The sequence below is a fragment of the Bufo gargarizans genome, chromosome 3 (genome assembly GCF_014858855.1).
Source record: "Bufo gargarizans isolate SCDJY-AF-19 chromosome 3, ASM1485885v1, whole genome shotgun sequence".
Classification (NCBI taxonomy): Eukaryota; Metazoa; Chordata; class Amphibia; order Anura; family Bufonidae; genus Bufo; species Bufo gargarizans.
The window spans coordinates 198,494,202-198,506,325 of NC_058082.1; positions in this window are offsets into that span (position 1 = coordinate 198,494,202).

The following is a 12,124-nucleotide window of genomic DNA, read 5'->3' on the forward strand; positions in this document are numbered from 1 at the left end:
AAGTGTGTATATTTTTTTCTTGTAGTACTGAAATACGCCCATATACGCTTTCACCAGAAATAACTGCAGAAGTGAAATACGAATATATTTTTCTTGTAGTACTGATATAAGATATTAAAGATACTAAGATCTAAGCTACTAAAGGCTTTTTAACATAGCACTTGCAGCCCAATAACAAATAGCTGGAATGACAGAGCTGTCTAATGGCTATTTGGATCCCCAAATAATCTTTCCCTGCACTTGTAAATTGCTTTTCTATCAATGTCCCTAGCGCGTTCTGACGTCTCTCCCTGCACTAAGATGCTGTGAAATGATTCCTCCCTATTAGTGTTGAGCAAGCAACGCTATGCTCGGCACATCGCAGTGTTCGGCCGAATACTGCGTGTGCTCGAGTACAATTTAATTTAATAAAGGTCAATGGGAGACCCGAGCATCAAACCAGGCACCCCCTGCTCTGAAGAAGAGAGGGTGTCTGGTTCACAAAAACAGGTTAAAAATTGATTTAGCAGGATGGCTGGATGCATCTTGGATGCATGAGTCATGAACAGCGCCATCTATTGGTTTCATAGTCTTATGACAAGACACCGTGTAGCACTCAGCCTATAATAGCCAGAGCTAACACTGAGGTGTATATCGAATTGCTGCTATCATTCACACATCTTCTAGCACTTTATCTGCGGTACTATAAGCTTGCTAGGGTGTATCTGAAGACTATTGACCTGCTTGTAATGACTCATGAACAGCGCCATCTATTGGTTTTATAGTCTTATGACAAGACTATGAATCCAATAGATGACGCTGTTCATGAGTAGTGTAGATCGCGAATATTCTAATCACAAATTTTCCATGCAAAAGGCTGAGTGCTACACGGTGTGTGGACTCTGTTGAGCCCTACTTACTAGCGCCCCAACAAGATGAACAGCGCCATCTATTGGTTTCATAGTCTAATAGTCTTGTCATAAGACTATGAAACTAATAGATGGCGCTGTTCATGAGTCATGAACAATGCCATCTATTGGTTTCATAGTTTTATGACAGGAATAATAGCCTTGTCAGAAGACTATGAAACCAATAGATGGCGCTGTTCATGACTCGTGAATAGCACCATCTATTGGTTTCATAGTCTTATGACAAGACTATGAATCCAATAGATGGCGCTGTTCATGAGTAGTGTAGATCCCGAATATTCTAATCACAAATTTTTATTGCAAATTTTCCATGCAAATGTTTTTTCAGCTGAAAAAACAAGGCAGATTCTGCTCATTGGCATGTCTTTCCCATATGCCCATGTTTATGCAAATGAGTTTACATGACAAAACTGTATAGAAACGTTATTGAATATTATGTTAGGACAATCAGAAAACTTTTTGTCACCCTAATGATATTGATCTAGGTGCGCAGGTCCACACAAGCCATCCAACAGATATGAAGCGACTTTGAGGCTTACTGGCTCTCAGTCAGATGAGAGCTGGTTTGGAATGTCTCATAGTACAGAAGGCTGCCATTTTAAAGTATGCTGACTGTTATCTGTCTCATGGATAGATTGTTGGCTTGCACATACCCGGCTTTAGGCATATAGCCTTTGTGTGGTTTATTGTATGTCATAGGTAATGGGAGTCCAAGATACATCCAGACATCCTCCCAGCACTGTTTCCAAACTATTTTGGTGGGGTTTCCATCAATTTTTTACTTTTTTGTGAACCAGACACCCTCTTCTTTTCAGAGCACGGGGTGCCTGGTGTTCTCCCATTGACTTCCATTGTGCTCGGTAGAGCACACAAGCACTTTGGTGCTCAATCAACACTACTCCCTATACCCTGCACTTTTAAACAGTTTTTACAGGGCTGTGACATCACAGGGCTGGCTGCCTGCTGATTGGCTGCATGCAGGCATGTCAATCTGGGTGATCCCACCTTCTCAGAGTTCCTTGCCCCACGTCCTCAGTACTCACACGTGTAGCTGCCATTTTAGGAACATGAAGAGCAAGGAAATTCGCATTCGTTGCAAATCGAATTTTTCCTGAAATTCTAAACGAATCCCACTTCGTCAGCTTCGATTTCGATTCGCTCATCTCTACTGCTAGCATACTGTAGGCTGACATCTGGGATCCTCACCAGTCTTCCTCCACTTGCAGGGAGTGTTGTGTGCAGAGAATTACAGTACAGCTCCAGTGTCAGACTGGGGTTCCTTGGGCCCACCAGAGGAAATTATGCTTGGGGCCAAACTCCTGTATCATCAATAATGTCTAATAGGTTTTGATTCAAATAAACAGACCCTGGTGGCAAGTGATTGGCTGAAAAGGCACCTCCAAATGGGCTTTATCTACTGGACCTTTGGAGCCTTCTATCGTATCAGAGCCTGGGCCCACCAAATGATCTTCTGGTACTCTGGTAGCCCAGTCCGACACTGAGCTAAATACAAGTGAATGTGGCAGTGTTACAGCCCTCTACAAAGTATGCTCAGAGATCTGTCAAGAAACTCCTCAATACTGAGGATTGGTAGGTCTGAGCATATCCTGGCGTAATTTATCCTTCAAAGGGGTTGTCTAGCAGTGTCTGTGGGGAAATCCATACTCACCTGCTCCCTGCCACTCTGTTCCAGCTCGATGACTTTCTTCACTGGACTTAAGATGCTGTTTGTCAAACGGGTCACATACACTCCTGCAGCCAATGACTTGCCAGAGTGGTGATGTGTCCCCATGTGGTATGTGACCAAGCAGTCATGTGTCTCTAGGGGCTACTCATTGCCTGCAGCAGTGCATGGAACCCCATTCATGGGAAAGTTGACATAAGGGGACTGAAGTCCAGCAAAGAGAGCTAGGGAGCTAGAAGGAGGGGAAGGAAGCAAGTGAAGATGGATTTCTCCACAGGTATTGCTGGCTGAGGGGGCTAATTTATTTTAAAAGCTGGACAACCTTTTTAAGAGGGACACCGGAGGTTTATTCTCAGGAACACTGGGACTAGTAAAAAAATAAAATTATACTGTATGTACAGCATGCCAAGACAGTTACAATAAAGTTTATAAAGTAAAGATTTGCCCTTTTATTCAAGGGGGGAAGTTGTGCCTATTTTCAAAATTAAACTGAATGAGAGAGTTGATAACCCCAAAAAATTGTCCCTGTACAGGGTCATCGTTATTGAGATAAAACGTAAATTTTACTATTTATGCTAAAAGAAAATACAAGTGAGATCCATTAAAACTATTTAGGGTACAACTCTATTATGTTATGGTGTACAGATCACATCTATAATCTGGTAGGATATTGGAGTGAGGTGTTGGCTCAAAGTGCACATGAAATTCTGGTGGGGAATAATCCACCGTTTTTTTTAGGGTGAATCTATAGGTATCTACTGTAGATTACCCAATATGTCCCAGGTCTAGTGGTCTCTGTGTGGTCTGGCTACAGGCTGGCACAGGAGTACTCGATTTTATGAATACTAGCTTTAATGAGCAGTCATACACAGGTGTGGAGAGAGACCTCTTCCACTGTTGGGGTCTCCCCTTACTCCTTTCTTACACCCCTAAGCAGGGAAAAGAGAAGGGGGAGAAGATACGCTTAGATCACACATACACACTCCTATGAGAACCTAGGTGTGGAGAGAGAACTCTTCCACTGATGGGGTCTCCCCTTACTCCTTTCTTACATCCCTAAGTGGGGGAAAGAGAGAGGGGAGAAGGTACGTTCAGATCACACATACACACTCCTATCAGAACCTAGGTGTGGAGAGAGACCTCTTCCACTGATGGGGTCTCCCCTTGTTCTTTTCTTACACCCCTAAGCAGGGGAAAGAGAAGGGGGAGAAGATATGCTTAGATACACATACACACTCCTATGAGAACCTAGGTGTGGAGAGAGACCTCTTCCACTGCTGGGGTCTTCCCTTTCTCCTTTCTTACACCCCTAAGCAGGGGAAAGAGAAGGGGGAGAAGATACGCTTAGATCACACATACACACTCCTATGAGAACCTAGGTGTGGAGAGAGACCTCTTCCACTGATGGGGTCTCCCCTTGTTCTTTTCTTACACCCCTAAGCAGGGGAAAGAGAAGGGGGAGAAGATACGCTTAGATACACATACACACTCCTATGAGAACCTAGGTGTGGAGAGAGACCTCTTCCACTGCTGGGGTCTCCCCTTTCTCCTTTCTTACACCCCTAAGCAGGGGAAAGAGAAGGGGGAGAAGATACGCTTAGATCACACATACACACTCCTATGAGAACCTAGGTGTGGAGAGAGACCTCTTCCACTGATGGGGTCTCCCCTTGTTCTTTTCTTACACCCCTAAGCAGGGGAAAGAGAAGGGGGAGAAGATACGCTTAGATACACATACACACTCCTATGAGAACCTAGGTGTAGAGAGAGACCTCTTCCACTGATGGGGTCTCCCCTTGCTCTTTTCTTACACCCCTAAGCAGGGGAAAGAGAAGGGGGAGAAGATACGCTTAGATCACACATACACACTCCTATGAGAACCTAGGTGTAGAGAGACCTCTTCCACTGATGGGGTCTCCCCTTGGCCCTTACTCCTTTCTTACACCCCTAAGCGGGGGAAAGAGAAGGGGGAGAAGATACGTTCAGATCACACATACACACTCCTATCAGAACCTAGGTGTGGAGAGAGAACTCTTCCACTGATGGGGTCTCCCCTTGCTCTTTTCTTACACCCCTAAGCATGGGAAAGAGAAGGGGAAGAAAAAATACACTAAAGTTGCCCACACACTTCTATCAGGAGGTAAATTCTGTAGGTCTGTTAGTTAGCAAGAACTATCCTATGCCAAAGGTATAATAGCGGTTTTTTTTCAAAATTAGGGTATGTGTATATGATTGCAGATAAAAAATGGCTAGAAGTTAAGATCACTCTAAATAGAGATAGCAGAATATACCACCCTAAGTAAAAAAAAGACTAAGCTGAGTTATTCAGGGATAGAAATTCAGGGATAGGAAGCCAGCATTCACATCTTCAATATTACTGAAATGACTCATCTACGTAGGACATGCCTTCCCCTTTGTCTTTTCCTTTATAATACTGTCATGTATACCATGGTTACTAGTAATAAAATAAGATTCTGCTTTTCACAGAAACAATAAAGACACAATGGCATAGCAAATCAAACATGCAGAAAGATACAAAGCCCGGAGACTCGCAGACTGTCTACCTTTGCTACTTGAGTGGTAGAAGCAAGGCTGGCGCAGGGGCTGAGACTGGCTCACAGCAGCCATCCTTAATCAGTGACAGGAGGAGAATTCTTCCAAGAAGGACATGAAGGTGATGGGGTTTGAGCAGCACATCACGAGGAATGCTGCGTGTATTTTGAGGCTGGGGATGCTTTAACAGCCGGATGATGCTGCTGAGCAGGAGGATGGTCCACCAATGGCTGCTGATCAGCACAAGACATGCTCTGTTCTGCAACACATTTGCCTTGGAACAAAGGATTCTAGATGAAGTAGCAAGAGATGCAGTTCAGCAGAACCTTTCATATGATAGAGCTTGCAGGCTGTCAAAGAGAGCCTGTCCCAGTTCTGTTGGTTCCCCCCAGAAATTGCTGCATTTTAATTTACAGTAAAGGATGAAAAAGGTGTATTTTTGCATAGAAGAATGTGACTATTTCTTGCTCTCATTCTATGTTAATGCATCAGCTTTTCTGATATGGGATATCTTACTTTATCACAGTATTTACTGACCAGGACAGGATATACTATTCCAAATAAGCCTAAAACTAATAGCTGCCTGAACAAGGAACCTGGTGCTACCATTCAGAGCTTGAACCTTCCTGGTAGAATATACAATATCGCCAAAGAATATTGTATATAGTTAAAGGTGATAGACACCTTTGTTTTTTTTGTTTTTATTATTTTGGGCTAAAAAAAGCATTTTTCCAATTAGGTCTATTAATGTTCAGTTGGTTTTCTCCTACAGTCTCAGGGTGTCACCGAAATCTGACAGCTCAGTGTGTCCTTAATTTCTGGTCTCCTCATAAACACTAATTTAGGATAAACTCAGCCTAATTATGGGTCTCCAAGACTCAGGATTGAAGAGATAAGGCTACTTTCACGCTAGCGTTAATATTTTCCGGTATTGAGATCCGTCATAGTCAATGGGGACGAATCCGTTTTCTCTGACACAATCCTACACAAAAGAAAAAGGATCTGTCCCCCATTGACTTTCAATGGCGATCATGACGTTAAAGATAATACAACCGGATCCATTCATACCGGATCCAGATGGTTGTATTATCAGAACGGAAGCGTTTTTGCTGAAACGCTATTCTGAAAGTAGCCATCAGAGCAGCTCTTCTGAAGGATTTCAGTGAAAAGTTGAAGGAACAGCCCACAGTCAGTGAACCTTGCAGAGCACAACCAGTTGAAAAATTTAAATCAAGTGAAAAAATGACTATCAACTAAAAATAATAATAATAAAAATGATCCTCAAAGGTGTCCATAATCTCTAAAATTGTATTTAAGATTTTTGATATTGAAGACCTACAGTATCTTCCAGATTGGTCATGACTAGTGTTAAGCGAACTTGTGTTTTTCAAGTTTGAGTTTTCTTACAATTCCAATATGGATTCCGGGCCATGACGTATTTCTATGACAGAATGCATTTTAAGAGGCATTCCGTCATAGAATTCCGTTATGGCCTGTGGTAACGGAATTGTAAGAAAACCTGAACTTGTAAAAACACAACATGAACATCAGATCAGTGGGAATCTGCCCGTTGTGTAGTGGCCATGCTGGGGCACTGCAAATCAGTTCCCATGCTCCTGCTGGAAGGTGAACCTCTGTCCCAGTCTCAAATCTCTGGTTTACCTCAAGAATTGCTTTTTCCTTCTATCCTAACTAGTTTTCCGGTCCCTGCCGACCCAGCGTTATCCTACCACCACCATGCTTCGCTGTGTGAATAGTGTTCTTTAGGTGATGGGAAATGTTGGGTTTGTGCCAAATAGTGGCTAAAAAGTTAGGCTACTTTCACATCTGCATTTTCCTTTCCGATATTGAGATCCGTCATAGGATCTCAAAACTGGTGGAAAATGCTTCAGTGTTGTCCCCATTCATTGTCAATGGGGACAAAACTGAACAGAACGGAATGCAGCAGAATGCATTTCGTTCCGTTTGGTTGCGATGCTGGGCAAAAAACATTGCAAGCAGCGTTTTTATGTCTGGCATGTGATGCGGAGCAAGACGGATCCAGAGTGAAACACAATGTAAGTCAATGGTGCCGGGTCCATTTTCTCAGAGACACAAGAAAACTGATCCGTCCCCCATTGACTTACAATCTTTTTTGCGCCAGTACAGTCATGGCCATTTTGGAGATAATACAACCCGATCCGTTCATAACAGATTCTGCTGGGTATATTATCCTAAGGGTCCATTCACATGTCCGCAAAACAGGTCTGCATCTGTTCTTCAATTTTAAGGAACAGGTGCAGACCCATTCATTTTCAATGGGTCCGGAATGTGCTGTCCGCACCTGCATTTGTAGATCCACGCTTCCGTTCCGCCAAAAAATAGAACATGCCCTATTCTTGTCCGCAATTGCGGACAAGAAAAGGCATTTTCTATGAGAGTGCCGGCGATGTGCGGTCCGCAAAATGGGGACCGCACATTGTTGGTGTCCGTGTTTTGAGGATCCGCAATGGACCCTAACAGAAGCGTTTTTTATGATCCCTGCAGAGCTGAACCCGGACATACCCTTATTTTCACCCAGACAGCCCCCTAAGGCTAGCATCAGAGCATCTCATGCTTAAATGCGCATCCGTGCCCTGCACTGAATAGCGCAGGGCACGGGCTCTTTTGTTTTCAATAACACACTGCCGGGCGTAAACTTCCGCCCGGCAGTGTGTTCGGTGCTCTGATGCTCATGTGAGGGGGGGCTGCCGGGGTGAAAATGGAGGGATGTCCGGGTTCAGCTCTGAACCCGGACAACCCCTTTAAAGTTTCATCTGACCACAGAACCACCTTCTATTTGGAGAGTCTGCCACATGCTGTTTGGTGAACTCCAAACCTGTTTTCTTTTAATGTTTTTCCCTTAAAGGGGTTGTTTCATTTCAGCATATAGCATTTATCATGTAGATAAAGTTACTACAAGGCACTTACTAATGTATTGTGATCACACTATACACTGCTTGTATTCAGGGGTTACGACCACCCTGCTATCCATCAGCGGTGGCCGTGCTTGCACACTATAGGAAAAAGCGCCTGGTGGCCAGGACCACGGGAGTGTACATAGACTGGCACCTTTTCAAGGTCATAACATTTTTTTTTTCCATTCACATAGATGGTTGAGGTCTTCATTTTTAAAAACTATATTTTCTAATTGCACCATTTAATACTGAAACTGGAAAATTATCCAAATGGGGTGGAATTGGAAAAAATGCAATTTAATTCAAATGGTTAGAAAAACAATGCATTTTAAACTGAAAAAACAAACAAAACAAGAGGTTTTTATATACGGTATGTACCCTATATACAAATGAATAGCTAGACTTTTTTACCCAACTAAAGAAATTACAATTCATGCTGGAAATACAAAGTGTATAGCAGCACTGGCTAATTATTCCCTATCTGACATGTTATAGAACATTCCTTTACCATTGTTAACCCTTCACATACTAATGTGATCATTCTAAAGCCTCATTCATACGTCCGTGCCTAAGGGCTCATGCACACGATCATATGCCCTCCAAGACATACGGTCTGTGAGCGGGCCATATGTCCCGGAGCGGCTTACATCATGAGCACAACATCATAGGTTACGATGATGCTCTGCGCATAGTGCTGTCCGCGGGACTATTGTCCTGCACTCATATGACATTATGAGTGCAGAGCAATATCCCTGCGGGTGGCCCAATGCGCACAGCATCATAGTAACCTATGATGCTGTGCGCACGATGTAAGCCGCTCCGGGACATATGGCCCGCTCACAAACCGTATGTCTCGGAGGGCATATGATCGTGTGCATGAGCCCTAAATCTGTGAAAAGGTCACCTCTTCAAGGATCAAAGCAGAATTCTCTCGTTTATTAGAGGAGGTTAAATAGTATATATATGTACATCAGAGGGGGCGTCCCCCTGAGGCTCGTGGCATTGTTCCATTGGTCATTATACAAAAATTAATTTTCACTTCTGCGCCATTAGCATAGCTAAGGAAAGTAAACTATAGATAAGTGGGGAGTAGTCCTGCATGCCAGCGCCATCTTGCAATGGCTTCAGATCTTTCAGTCTCATATCCAGTGATGCCTCCGTGCGGATGACAGTGATGGATCCTTATGTGGACCGTGTGTCTGTTTTTTGGTGTCTGTGTGTCATCCGTGATTCCCGGACACTGCACAGCTGAAAAATAATTTTCAAAGCATCTCTTCCTAATGATCCATGAAACGGATAGCATTTGTGGTTTTTACAGACCCATAGCCTATAATGGGCGTGATGGATCCGTGAACACAGACAAAATAGAGCATGCATCCATGCTAAAAACACTGACTGTCAAAAAACTGATGTGTGAATACCCACATTCAAATGAATGGGGACGTGTGCTGTCTGTGGATCACTGATGCATGAATGAGGCTTAAAGGCCCCCTTACACTGCCTGATGTTTAGGCAGATTATCGCTGTACGAATGCTCGTTAGCAATAATCTGCCTGTGTAAGGCCTCTTTCAGATAAGCGTTGCGTGAAAAAGTGCGGGTGCGTTGCAGGAACACGCACGATTTTTCCGCGCGAGTGCAAAACATTGTAAGTTTGGGCTTGGGATCGGTGTTCTGTAGATTGTATTATTTTCCCTTATAACATGGTTATAAGGGAAAATAATAGCATTCTGAATACAGAATGCATAGTACAATAGCGCTGGAGGGGTTAAAATAAATAATAATAATAATTTAACTCACCTTAGTCCAGTTGATCGCGCAGCCCGGCTTCTTGTCTGTCTCCTTTGCTGAACAGGACATGTGGTGAGCATTCATTGCAGGAACAGGACCTGTGGTGACGTCACTCCGGTCATCACATGATCCATCACCATGGTAAAAGATCATGTGATGACCGGAGTGACGTCACCACAGGTCCTGTTCAGCAAAGGAGACAGACGAGAAGCCGGGCTGCGTGATCAACTGGACTAAGGTGAGTTAAATTATTATTTTTTTTAACCCTTTAACCCCTCTAGCGCTATTGTACTATGCATTCTGTATTCAGAATGCTATTATTTTCCCTTATAACCATGTTATAAGGGAAAATAATAATGATCGGGTCTCCATCCCGATTGTCTCCTAGCAACAGTGCGTGAAAATCGCACCGCATCCGCACTTGCGATTTTCACGCAACCCTATTTACTTCTATGGGGCCTGCATTACGTGAAAAACGCTGAATATAGAGCATGCTGCGATTTTCACGCAACACACAAGTGATGCGTGAAAATCACCGCTCATGTGCACAGCCCATACAAATGAATGGGTTGGTATTCAGTGCGGGTGCAATGCGTTCAACTCACGCATCGCATCCGCGCGGAATACTCGCCCGTGTGAAAGGGGCCTAAAGGTGCCACCAATTACCTGATTAACAAGCGTTTCACTCGTTTCCGGCAGCAGATGACACTATCTAAACACTCTGCTGCCGACAAAGATTCTGTAAAGGGAAGAGCAATGGCATTAGCGATCTCTCCTTTCCATACTGTGGAGGGGATTGCTGCAAGGAAATACATCAGTCTCCTTCACTGACGAGCAGGTAATTGTCAGGAAGGAACGCTATCAGTAAAGATACTAAGTAGCTTAAAGAGGTTCTCCGGGAATAAAAAAAAAAATTAAAATACTTGTAAATTACTTCATTATAAATATATTTCCAAATACCTTTCATTAGTTATAATGGCTCATTTTGTCTAGAAAGCAATCATTAGAAATAAAATGGCCGCCATCCTATTAGTACACACAAAACCTGTACTAATGACACACGAGGAAATTTACCTCACAACACATAGATAAAGAACTGCCTAATCCTCCTCCTGTCAGGTATTATGGTCCTGAATACAGCTGAATCTCCGTAGGAATGGAGTTCACGAGGAGACATGAAGTACAGAGAGAAGGATGGACAGGACAGACTAAATGAAGACAGAATATAAGTGCTCATCAGTCACATCCTCACCTCCTCTCTGTACTTCATGTCTCCTCATGAACTCTATTCCTACGGGGATTCAGCTGTATTGAGGAGCATAATCCCCGAAAAGCAGAGCAGAGAGGAGGATGAGGCAGCTATTTAGCTCAGTGTTGTGAAGTAACTTGTCCTTCTGTGCGATTAGGACAGGTTTTGTGTGTACTAGGGCTGAAACGATTATTCGAATAACTCGATTAAATCGAGTCAAAAAATTCATCGATGCAGTTTCCCTGCATCGAGGAATCGTTCAGATCACGTGATCACGGAGCGGGAGTGAAATTATGCGTCTCACTCACCGCTTCCGTGTCCTCTGGAGCCAGAGAGGCAGGACTGAGCGGCCGGCACAGCTGAGGGAGGAGGAGGGAGTCTCTCCCTCCCCACTGTGCGCGGCTGCCGCTGAAGACCAAGGAGGAGAGGAGGAGAGGAGGAGAGGAGGGACTGTGGCCACTGCACCACCAATGAATGTGCCGGCCATATCCCACAGGGTCCCCCTCCTCCCCCCCATCATTGGTGGCAGTGTCAGTTCCGATCGGAGCCCCAGCAGTGTAATGCTGGGGCTCCGATCGGTTACCATGGGAGCCAGGACGCTGCTTAAGTCCTGGCTGCCATGGTATGTTAGTAGTGAGCAGAGAGCAGCGCATTATACTCACGTGCGCTGTGGCCGGCGGTCGCTCCTTCTCATAGGTCTGTGCGGCGCATTGCTAATGCTGTAAGCATTAGCAATCCGCCGCACAGACAGAAGGAGCGACCGGCGGCCACAGCGCACGTGAGTATAATGCGCTGCTCTCTGCTCACTACTAACATACCATGGCAGCCAGGGCTTCAGTAGCGTGACTCCTGGCTGCCATGGTAACCGATCGGAGCCCCAGCATTACACTGCTGGGGCTCCGATCGGAACTGACACTGCCACCAATGATAGGGGGGGGGGGGAGGAGGGGGACCCTGTGGCCACTGCCACCAATGATTAATACTGGGGAGGGGGGGTTGCGTTAC